We start from the raw sequence: 9,394 nt of genomic DNA, 5'->3' as shown, positions 1-9,394 counted from the left end.
CCATAAGAAAATAGATGATGACAGCTTGTCCATCATTCTCCAGTTCAGCCAGCCTCCACTGAGCTTCTTCAGTCATGCTCCATCTCTGTCTCCTGTCTGCTCACAGCGGGTGAAGCTCTTCCAACATGGCGTTGGTGTCTGATGTTAGCTTTGTTAGTAAAAATATCACTGAAGCCACAAAAAGTTTGGTGTCCATGACCAACAAATGAGCCATACAAAGAAATGATCTACTCCAAATGCAAAAATTATGTTAAAAAGATGAAAAAAAATGACAAGAAATGGACAAAAAAGAGAGAGCTGCTGCAAAAGGCAGCCATAGCCAACAGGGCGGCGCCTAGCTCTGTGTTTCTGACTGTATGATGATCCATAATAGGAATACTTGAGTCCAGATCAATGTGATAGGATGCCAAATGCCCACATAAAAGTTATGTGGGTAATTTAATCAGTTATTATGTGAGTAAAGCAGGGTCACATTATCTGATGGCTACGCTGTTGTCTCCTTGCAGCATGTTCTTAGATTTTTTTTTAATTATAGACACAACACTCGTTTTAAATTTTTGCTTATTTATTGAACATGTTTAGATGGATTGCATTATATAACGATCGTGAAGTTAAGTTTAGATAAACTAAAACGTTAATAATAATAATAATAATACATTTTATTTGAGGGCGCCTTTCATGACACCCAAGGCCACCTTACAACAAAAGATAAAAGCAACATTATAAAAACATCATTAAAACAAATCATCAGAATAAAAGCAAGTGAGGTGCAATGTTCAATTAGAAAGTTAAATTAAAAGGTTTTGTACATGTATCTCATGAGAGCAGGCACAGCGAACTACATATTTGAAACAGTTCATATAGACTTTTACATAAAATGTAGCTCTTAGCAAATGTAGATTAAAGTATATATTTCCTTTAAAAGTCGCCTGATCTAATGTAGATTTTTCAGTTCCTGGGTTATGTAGCTGTATATACGGTGGTTTCTCCTTTATCAGTAGGAAGCCATAACAAGCGGTACTTACTCGTGGGTAGCAGATAAAGCAACATCAATCGACTGCTTTGTATAAATAACACACAATTTCTGCAGATTTTGCAAACGTTTACCACAGATGAATCTTTGAGTACGCCATTTACGTAACTCAACTTCTTCTCCTCTTTTTGGACAACGCACACATAGTCAATGCCCGCCATTGCCCCCTGCGGTCACATATTCCGATGGTCGCAGATTTCAGTGCAACACCGTTCAGACATCTAGCTGCATGTTATTGTTTATTTCATCCACTAGATGTCACAGTTGTGCCATGCAGCACCGCTGAATTCCTTCAGCAGTGCTGCATGGCAGAGGTACAAGGGAAATTTTAGAAGACAATTCGAGTGTTTTACTGTCTTTTTACAGTGAATAAATACTGGAGGAATTGTGAATATGTCAGCTCCCTCCATGTGCCAATCATCACACATTTCACAGACCCAAACCATTTTATTGCTCTATTCATCCCTTGTGGCAAGTGTTTGCAAGTTTAAATGAAGGTAAACTATTTATGCATTTATATATAATTTTCAGTTTAAAAAAACCATCTATGGTTAAAAAAAAAAAAATGCACTGTGAGAATTTGAAGTTAATTGTACTTTTTCTCTAATAGAATAGAACGTCTATGGGGAGACGCAAGGATGGCTGAAACAAATGTGCACTATGAGACTCTTCACAGCCTTGAAGATGAAGGTCTTCTAGATCCCTCTGATGGCATCCACCTCTTCTTTGTCCAGCATGTTTTCCTTCCGAATCTGCAAAGGCACCTGATGTCTCCAGGGTGGGTTGGGATAATCACTCCCTAAGAACAGAACAACAACTGTGGACAGTGGGACTCCTCCAGAATCCCACAGATACACTGAACTTTGCACTGGTACTAAGCAAGTACAATTTCCAGGAGCACCTTGTACTGTGTGTTGTAGTTCTGAGTAGCATTGCTCCAGGTATATCTCGAAAAAAGAGAATAACATGAAAAAGTTAGATTGTTTGGTCACTCATTTCTAAATTGTAAATCTATTTATGGCTCATAGAGTGAAATTTTTGAAGCATTTATTTTTTAAAAAAGTTGATTATTATGGCTCACAGATAATGAAACCCCCAAATTCAGTGTCTCAACGGTTAGAATATTGTGGGAAAAGCTGATTATTGTAAAGTTATGATGTCACACCCAAATCAGTTAATAAACTCCAAACTCCTGCAAAGGTTTGCTGAACCTGTAAATGGTCTTTCAGTCTGGGCCACAACCATGGTAAAGACTGCAAACTTGACAATGTCCAGACGACAGTTAATGGCACCCTCCAATTTGTATGTACATTTTGTGCATACAGAAAAAATTGCATACCCAACCCAACAGGACTCCCTGTTGGAAATAGACTCCAGTATATCCACAGTTAAGGATTTCATCAGCTAGATCAGGCAGTTCAAAGCTCAACCTGAAAATAAAATGACCATGGCAAAACAAAAAAATTCCTGACACAACATGCTCTATATCCTCTTATAGCTCATCATTTCTAGCAAATCAAGATTATACCTGGTCAATTAACCCTCGAAACTGGTCATCTGCTACTGCATCACTCTTGAGAATTATTGGATTTATATGGCCACTACCAATGTAGTAATGACACAAAAGGCTGGGGTTGGGGCACCTTGAGTCAAACTTGCAGCTACAATCTCTCCTACGGTCCTATTCACAAAAAAAATTGCACAGTTGTATCACTTAAGTTAGAATACCTTACAAAAATGATCAGAATGAAAATATAAACACACCTGTAGAGACCACAATCAAAATCAGTCAGAGAATATTGTGGGCTTTTGTTATGTCGAGGTCCCTCAAAGAATCGACCTTCAGTTCCAGTCACCATTTCAACATAAAAACAAAACAAAACAAAACAAAACAAAGCATTTACTGTGGTGCTCAAACAAAATAATTTGCATGTTTTTATAATTCTTCTAATTTGAACCAGCAGTAAATAAGACTTCAGACAGGAAAAGACAGGAAGAGAAGAGAAACAAAGTTTGCAGCATAACACACTTCTCAAGAATATAAATCCTTCAGTAAGTGCATATCTTTTTTAACAGATGAAAGTTTAACATAGGATGCATAACATTTTTTATTTTTACAAATTTTCATTCAGTAGCTTAAAGGTCATAAAATTGAACCCCTTTAAGACACATGGTTCTTAGGAGAATCATGGACAGGGGTCAGGGACACAGTTTTGTTAGAAAAGCCAGAACAATATGACTAAATAATTAAATCAACATCTAAGTCTTGATCTAATTTTCTGCTTGCTCTGTAAGACTCTGTGTAAGACTGAAAAAGTGTTGCTGGTGATTTACCAGTGACAATCTTTTTTCGGAGGCCACCTGTGTTCACCCCTGTGTCTCCAAAGAAGGTGACTGCCAGTGCAGCAGTGGGAGAATTTTTCTGCTGGTGTTACCACTGCAGAAGGCCTCTCTCAAGGATGTTTGTTGAGATCTGGATATGGAACTGCTTTTCAACATCAACTCCTCGACACATGGTTTCCAAGATATCATCAACACTGTCAAACAGTAAGCATAATCAGTAGATGTAAAGTACTTGTGTTGATATACACAAGGATAACTTCATGTATTTACACACTAGATTTAGTTTTTGATGACTTCTCCATTTTCCTGGCTCAAGGCATTTGCCTTACCCGTCTCAAGATGGTCTATTCCTCTACACGTAATATCTTCAGATATTTATGAAGAGAAGCACGCATTTACTTATTATTCGACTTGGCTTTTAACTTGGGGGGGGGGGGGGGGGGGGGGGGGGGACGACGACTTACAACAGGTTTTCTATCACAGCAACTCACACTCTTCTTCTGGCTATACCCCTGTATAAACAACTCACTAGCAACCTCTATTGGTGGTAGGCCGTAATAGCATCTCACTATATAACATTATCTATTACCTTTACCCACACGTGCTTGCATGAAGTTGTAGGAACTCTGGGGTAAATTTGATGAAACAGACATGGCATCGGAACTTCTGATGGAGACTAATAAAAGATTTACTCTGAAGATCCCAGGTCGACTGGCATGTACAAACCGTTGGTCCTATTCATAAGCTGTAAAAAGTGGCGTTATCCTCAGATTCTCAAGTTTCCGAGGGTACCTTGATGTATTACACGCGACGTCAGCAACATGCCGAGGAAATGCCGGGAAAGAACAATGATTTTGTGAAACTGCCATCAACATCGTTTGCAATTTGCAAACTTTATTTATACAGCACATTTTAAAACAACCACAGTTGGCCAAAGTGCTGTACAGGCTTAAAATCAAGATCAATAAAAACAAAATGGATAAAACCACAATCAACTAAAACAATCGTTAATAAGAATAAGTTCAAACAGCGGGAAGGTAAAAGACACAATAAATAGTAGAGGAAAAAAAAAAAGAACACACGGTAAATAAACACTGGCTGAAGAAGAATACTAACTAAAGAAGTCAGGCAAAATAAGGAGCTTCACAGGAGGCTACAAAACTAACTAAGGTTGTGCTGAAATTAACTCAAGATAAACAGAAAACACGATCTCAGACTAAATGGGGCTGATCTAGGAAACACACAACCCGCATGGCAAAGGACACAACAAAATGGACTAAAAAACGAAACAGACCCAACCACACTACAGAGCTCGCACTAGAGTTAGCTGACCCAGAGAGAGAGGGGAAACCTTGGTAGACAGCCTAAGAGAAGGGAGAGCTTTAAGGAAGGCAGGCTGGGGAGGTGTGCAAGTGAGGCGGGGGAGGCTTCAGAGTTGGATAATCAAGAAAATACAGCTGAGTCAGGCTGAGTGGGTCCAAGATCTGAGGTACAGGAAACAGTGTTAAAATCCAGAGCGTAATATGCAAGAAAAGACTGAGTTTAAGCTTACTACTGACTGTGGTATGCAAAGATCCAATTCACAGTAGCGGCTGCAGTCTGGTTTTATGGCAGAGGAAGGTGACTGCTGGTGAACCAGTCTGGTGATTACCAATCGCCTGAACCTGCCTGCACTCCCCACACCTCACTCATGCTCACCTGGATAAGGAAAAGAGGGAAGGAGGGGGGAAGGGAGACGCTGCCACTAAGCAGAGCTGGAGGCCCTGGGTGCGTCTCAAAGCGATAAAGTTCCATCCTCCCTTCCTCCACTTGCGTCGTTCACTTAAGTCTTAGTTCCTCCCACCAGAGATGGATGCATGGGGAGACGCAAAGAAATGAAGAGAGGAGAATGGATGGAGGAGACTCGTTTTTAGAGCAATGAGACATCCTCTCCTCCAGAGCGTCACATGAAGCAACGTGTTTCACTGATGACGGCATCAGCTGATCACCTCTGGATCATCTGTCAGTCAGCTCTAACAAGCTCTAATAGCTGTTTGTGTGTCTGCACATGTGCGCTGTAACAACTCTGATAAAACATAAACAGTAAAAGAGCTTTGTCTGTTCCTTAAACCAGTTTAAGAAACACGTTGCCATGAAAAAAACCTGCACTCTGTTTATTCTGTGTGCAGTTAAGAAGCTCGAGGATCACTTTACCGGTAAATGCCTTATTGTTAGATTATTTATGAATAATTTAGCCTTTATCTAGATCGTGAACTCTGAAACTTATTAATCTAACCTAGTTTATTCTGTTTCAGGAAGATATTATTCATTAGATTTCAGAAAAAATCCTCAATGATATTGATTTGATGATGGTTGTGTTCAGTGTTTTGTGCTTTAAACTCACTAAAAACACTTTATTACCTGATATATGATCAGTTTCTGAACAATCCTGAGCACCTGTCCTCAGCTCGCCTTTTCTCTCTCATTAAACTCTGTTGTGATTGTGAAGTTTCATGTACAGAAGTCTGAGCTGCTGCAGCGTCCAATCAGAGAGCGATATTCCATATGGGGGCGTGTCAGTCAGTGGCAAGACTTCCGCAAAGCCAGCTCACGTGTTTCCTCTAGGGCTGCAACTATCGAATATTTTAGTACTCGCGTACTCTACTGAAAATTACATTGAGTACTCGAGTACTCAGATAAAACGCATTTTGGCATACTTAAACAGCAATTATTTTTCGACTGGAAATTTGTTTCAAGCAAGTGTAAAATCAAGTCACTTTGGACTACATATATGACATTTTAACTAGGAACAAGACATTTTTGAAAGATTTTGAGTCTTTGCAGTGTTCAGACTAAAATGATTATCCCTGCTGTATTGGAGCACATATGGCTCCATTACTACTTGATATTTGTACCCTTCTACCCCTGACACCAGCCCAGTTAGCTCTATTATGTTTTTGTTTTTTAATCTTCTTCACTCTTCATTGCTGTGTTTTGTAGATTATCTACAACACTAAATCAATAATCAACTAATTTGCATAACAAGTCACTTGTATGTAACGGTTGCATTTTCTTACTATATCACCTCTTCATGGCCCATATCCCTGGACATGTTGGCAGCCTTTTTCCAAGACCAGCCTGGGCAAGGTCAAACTCTTCAGAAGAGGTTGGGGTTGTCTCCGTATTCAGGTTTAACAGTTATCCATAGATGCTAAAAGGCCTCCGAATTTTTAGATACTGTGCCATAGGTTGTCAAACTCTGTATCTTTTGCTTTCCAGAACAAGATTTCCTGTGAAAAAAAATGGGAGAGATCTGATTTTGAAATATAAAATCCGAATTTGAAATATAAAAATACTATTACCATACTATACTAAAAATACAAAAAAAAAATTTAAAACATGACACACACACACACACACCACACACCACACACACACACACACACACACACACACACACACACACACACACACACACACACACACACACACACACACACACACAGATAACCTGGGCCCATATTCACAAAGGTTCTCAGAGTCCTCTCAGAGAGCTCCTAACTAAAAATTCCTAGCAAGGAGTCTTAGCTTAAGAGTGATTCAGGAAGGTTGTAAGAGCAACTCTGAGCAAGGAGGAGACAGAAAGTTTTATCTTAGGTTGTGTCAGAAATCATTCACTCATTCTCTACTCACTCCTCACTATATAGTGAATTAGATGTAGTGGACTACATCAGCTAAATTAAAACAACATTTCCAACACTACTCACTCACTCACCAGCAGCTAACAGTGACGTAATTACACTCGCGTCGCTCATGGACGGCTAGGGATTTACAGTAATTATTTTTCTCAAACACTGCAAAACGTTTTTTATTCCAGTGATAACTAATGTTATACTTGGCGTATTTTCCGCAACAGCCAAATAGAATAACTTACTACACATCATTCATAAAATTCATAAACCATATATTTGCACAGCAACTTATGCCATATTTGAGAATTACAAAATCTGGTGAATGCATCATCCGCAATGAAAAATTTAGTGGCTAATGTCTGTGTTGTTTCTCTGCTCGAAGTTGTGAGACACGTTCCCGCGAAAGTTTAGCAGAGAGCTTAGTGTCATTCTCTGACAGTTTTTAAAGATTTTTCATGTTATCAGTAATCACTAATCATGTAATCAGCCATTCCTTCAGTTTGAACTCATGATGGTATATATTGCTATTATAGTGAGCATCTCTAATACACTACTTTACAAAATGCATTGTGGGATACATTGAGTGGACTATATATTGAATGACCATGCTTGCTCAGAATTCGGACAGCACTACAAAATGACATATTCACTATACAGTGCACTATATAGAGAATAAGAAGTGATTTCAGACACAGCCTTAGTGAGGACGTGTGGTTGACACTGTTGCTACGAGAAGAGCAACGAGAAGAGTACGAGAAGAGTGCCGACTGGTACTGTTCTCGTACCAGTCGGTTGGTACGAGAAGGGGAAAGAATTGGGGGGGGGGGGGGGGGGGGGGGGGGGGGTTGTGAAATTCATTTTATCTCATGCTGATAAAACTCATCTAAATTATTGGTGACACAGCTTTCAAAATGTTTGAACATACCTCATTCACACACCGATTATATTGATTTGTTTATTGATCCATTTACTGCCCATGCTGGTCATGTTACTACTCAGTGTGTTTGGTTTTAATGGTGGACGCAGACTCCAGAAAGTACTGCGCATGCGCAGTACTTTCTGGAGAGCTGTCTCCTTTCTTTGAGGGACAAACCTAAACAAAGTCTTCGTCAGTTCAGAGGTCATTACAGCCACATTGCCCTGTCTGAAGTGACAAAGACTGCAACAGAGGACTATCTCAGAGTGGACCATGATGGAATATTGGTGAAAAACACGAGTTTTTGGACAATCAATGCAGTTTTAGGAGCGGCGCTGTCTATGCCCCCATGGATCCCATTATACGGACGTCCGCTGCACGATTTTGGATCTAAATATCTCCCGAAGCACTACTTGGATCAGGAAAACCTTCTGGGTGAGTATTTTGTTCTACTTCATTCTATAAACAATGTAAAAGCTGTATAAACCAAACTTTTCCTTTAAGTGCCTACGTTTCCTGAAAACAACAGCACCAAGGAAGGCTCTGAGCCATCTTATCCATTTTATCTTTGATGCTGTCACTCACAATCCCACACCCTTCTCAGTCAAGACCAAGCTCCCCACACCAAAACAGGGCCAAAAGTTTGAATCTGAAGGAAAGTGAAAAAAATATCTGAAAGCCAAAATGAAGATTTGAATGCGTAAAAAAAACAGGCTGAGGGAGATTTTATAAAAAAGAAAATTGCACCTGAAAAAACAAACACCTCAAATGTTAAAAAAAAATCAAGAGTAAAAACTGAATTGATTTGTTTAAAAATATCAAAGAGGTGAATCAAGACTATTTTTGGATTGAAAAATAATTGCTTTTGCTTATTTTTTTGTTTTGGTTTAGTGTGTTATTTATTTTTAAAATCAGGATTGTTTTATTTTATGTTTTTTAAATCAGGATCAAACTAAAAAAAAAAATATTGTTTCAATTTTTTTTTTTTATGATCTTTTTTTTTTTTTTAATTTACAAAACTTTTGGCCTTGACTCAGCTCCATACATTTGGTTATCATCTCTACTTCATGCAAAGCAAATCTGTTGGGCAGTCTGTGAAAACTACAGAAGTGGATTAGGGCCATTTGGGATGGAGAAAATAATTTTGGGCAGGTCGAGATTATTGCTGCATTCCATTTGTACTCGGAGCTGGAAGTCGGGAGTGGGGTGTCATCTCCGAGGTTCAGCGTTCCAGTTGCTAAGTCGGAAAAAAAACTTGGCATAACAGCAGTATTTCTGTATATAAACATCGAATTATACTATGTATACAAAGCTGCTTAATTGCAACAAACACTAGTCAGAAATTGTTAGAAAAGAATATAATAGAAGCTTATTGACATTGTACAACTGAACTCAGAATTTCCTACTGGGAACTCAGGGTTGGTGTGGGTG

Source organism: Halichoeres trimaculatus, unplaced genomic scaffold (genome assembly GCF_033239565.1).
Source record: "Halichoeres trimaculatus isolate MK-OKI-2021-1 unplaced genomic scaffold, fHalTri1.1 fHalTri1_scaffold_13, whole genome shotgun sequence".
Lineage (NCBI taxonomy): Eukaryota > Metazoa > Chordata > Actinopteri > Labriformes > Labridae > Halichoeres > Halichoeres trimaculatus.
Note: the sequence above shows the minus strand (reverse complement) of the source record.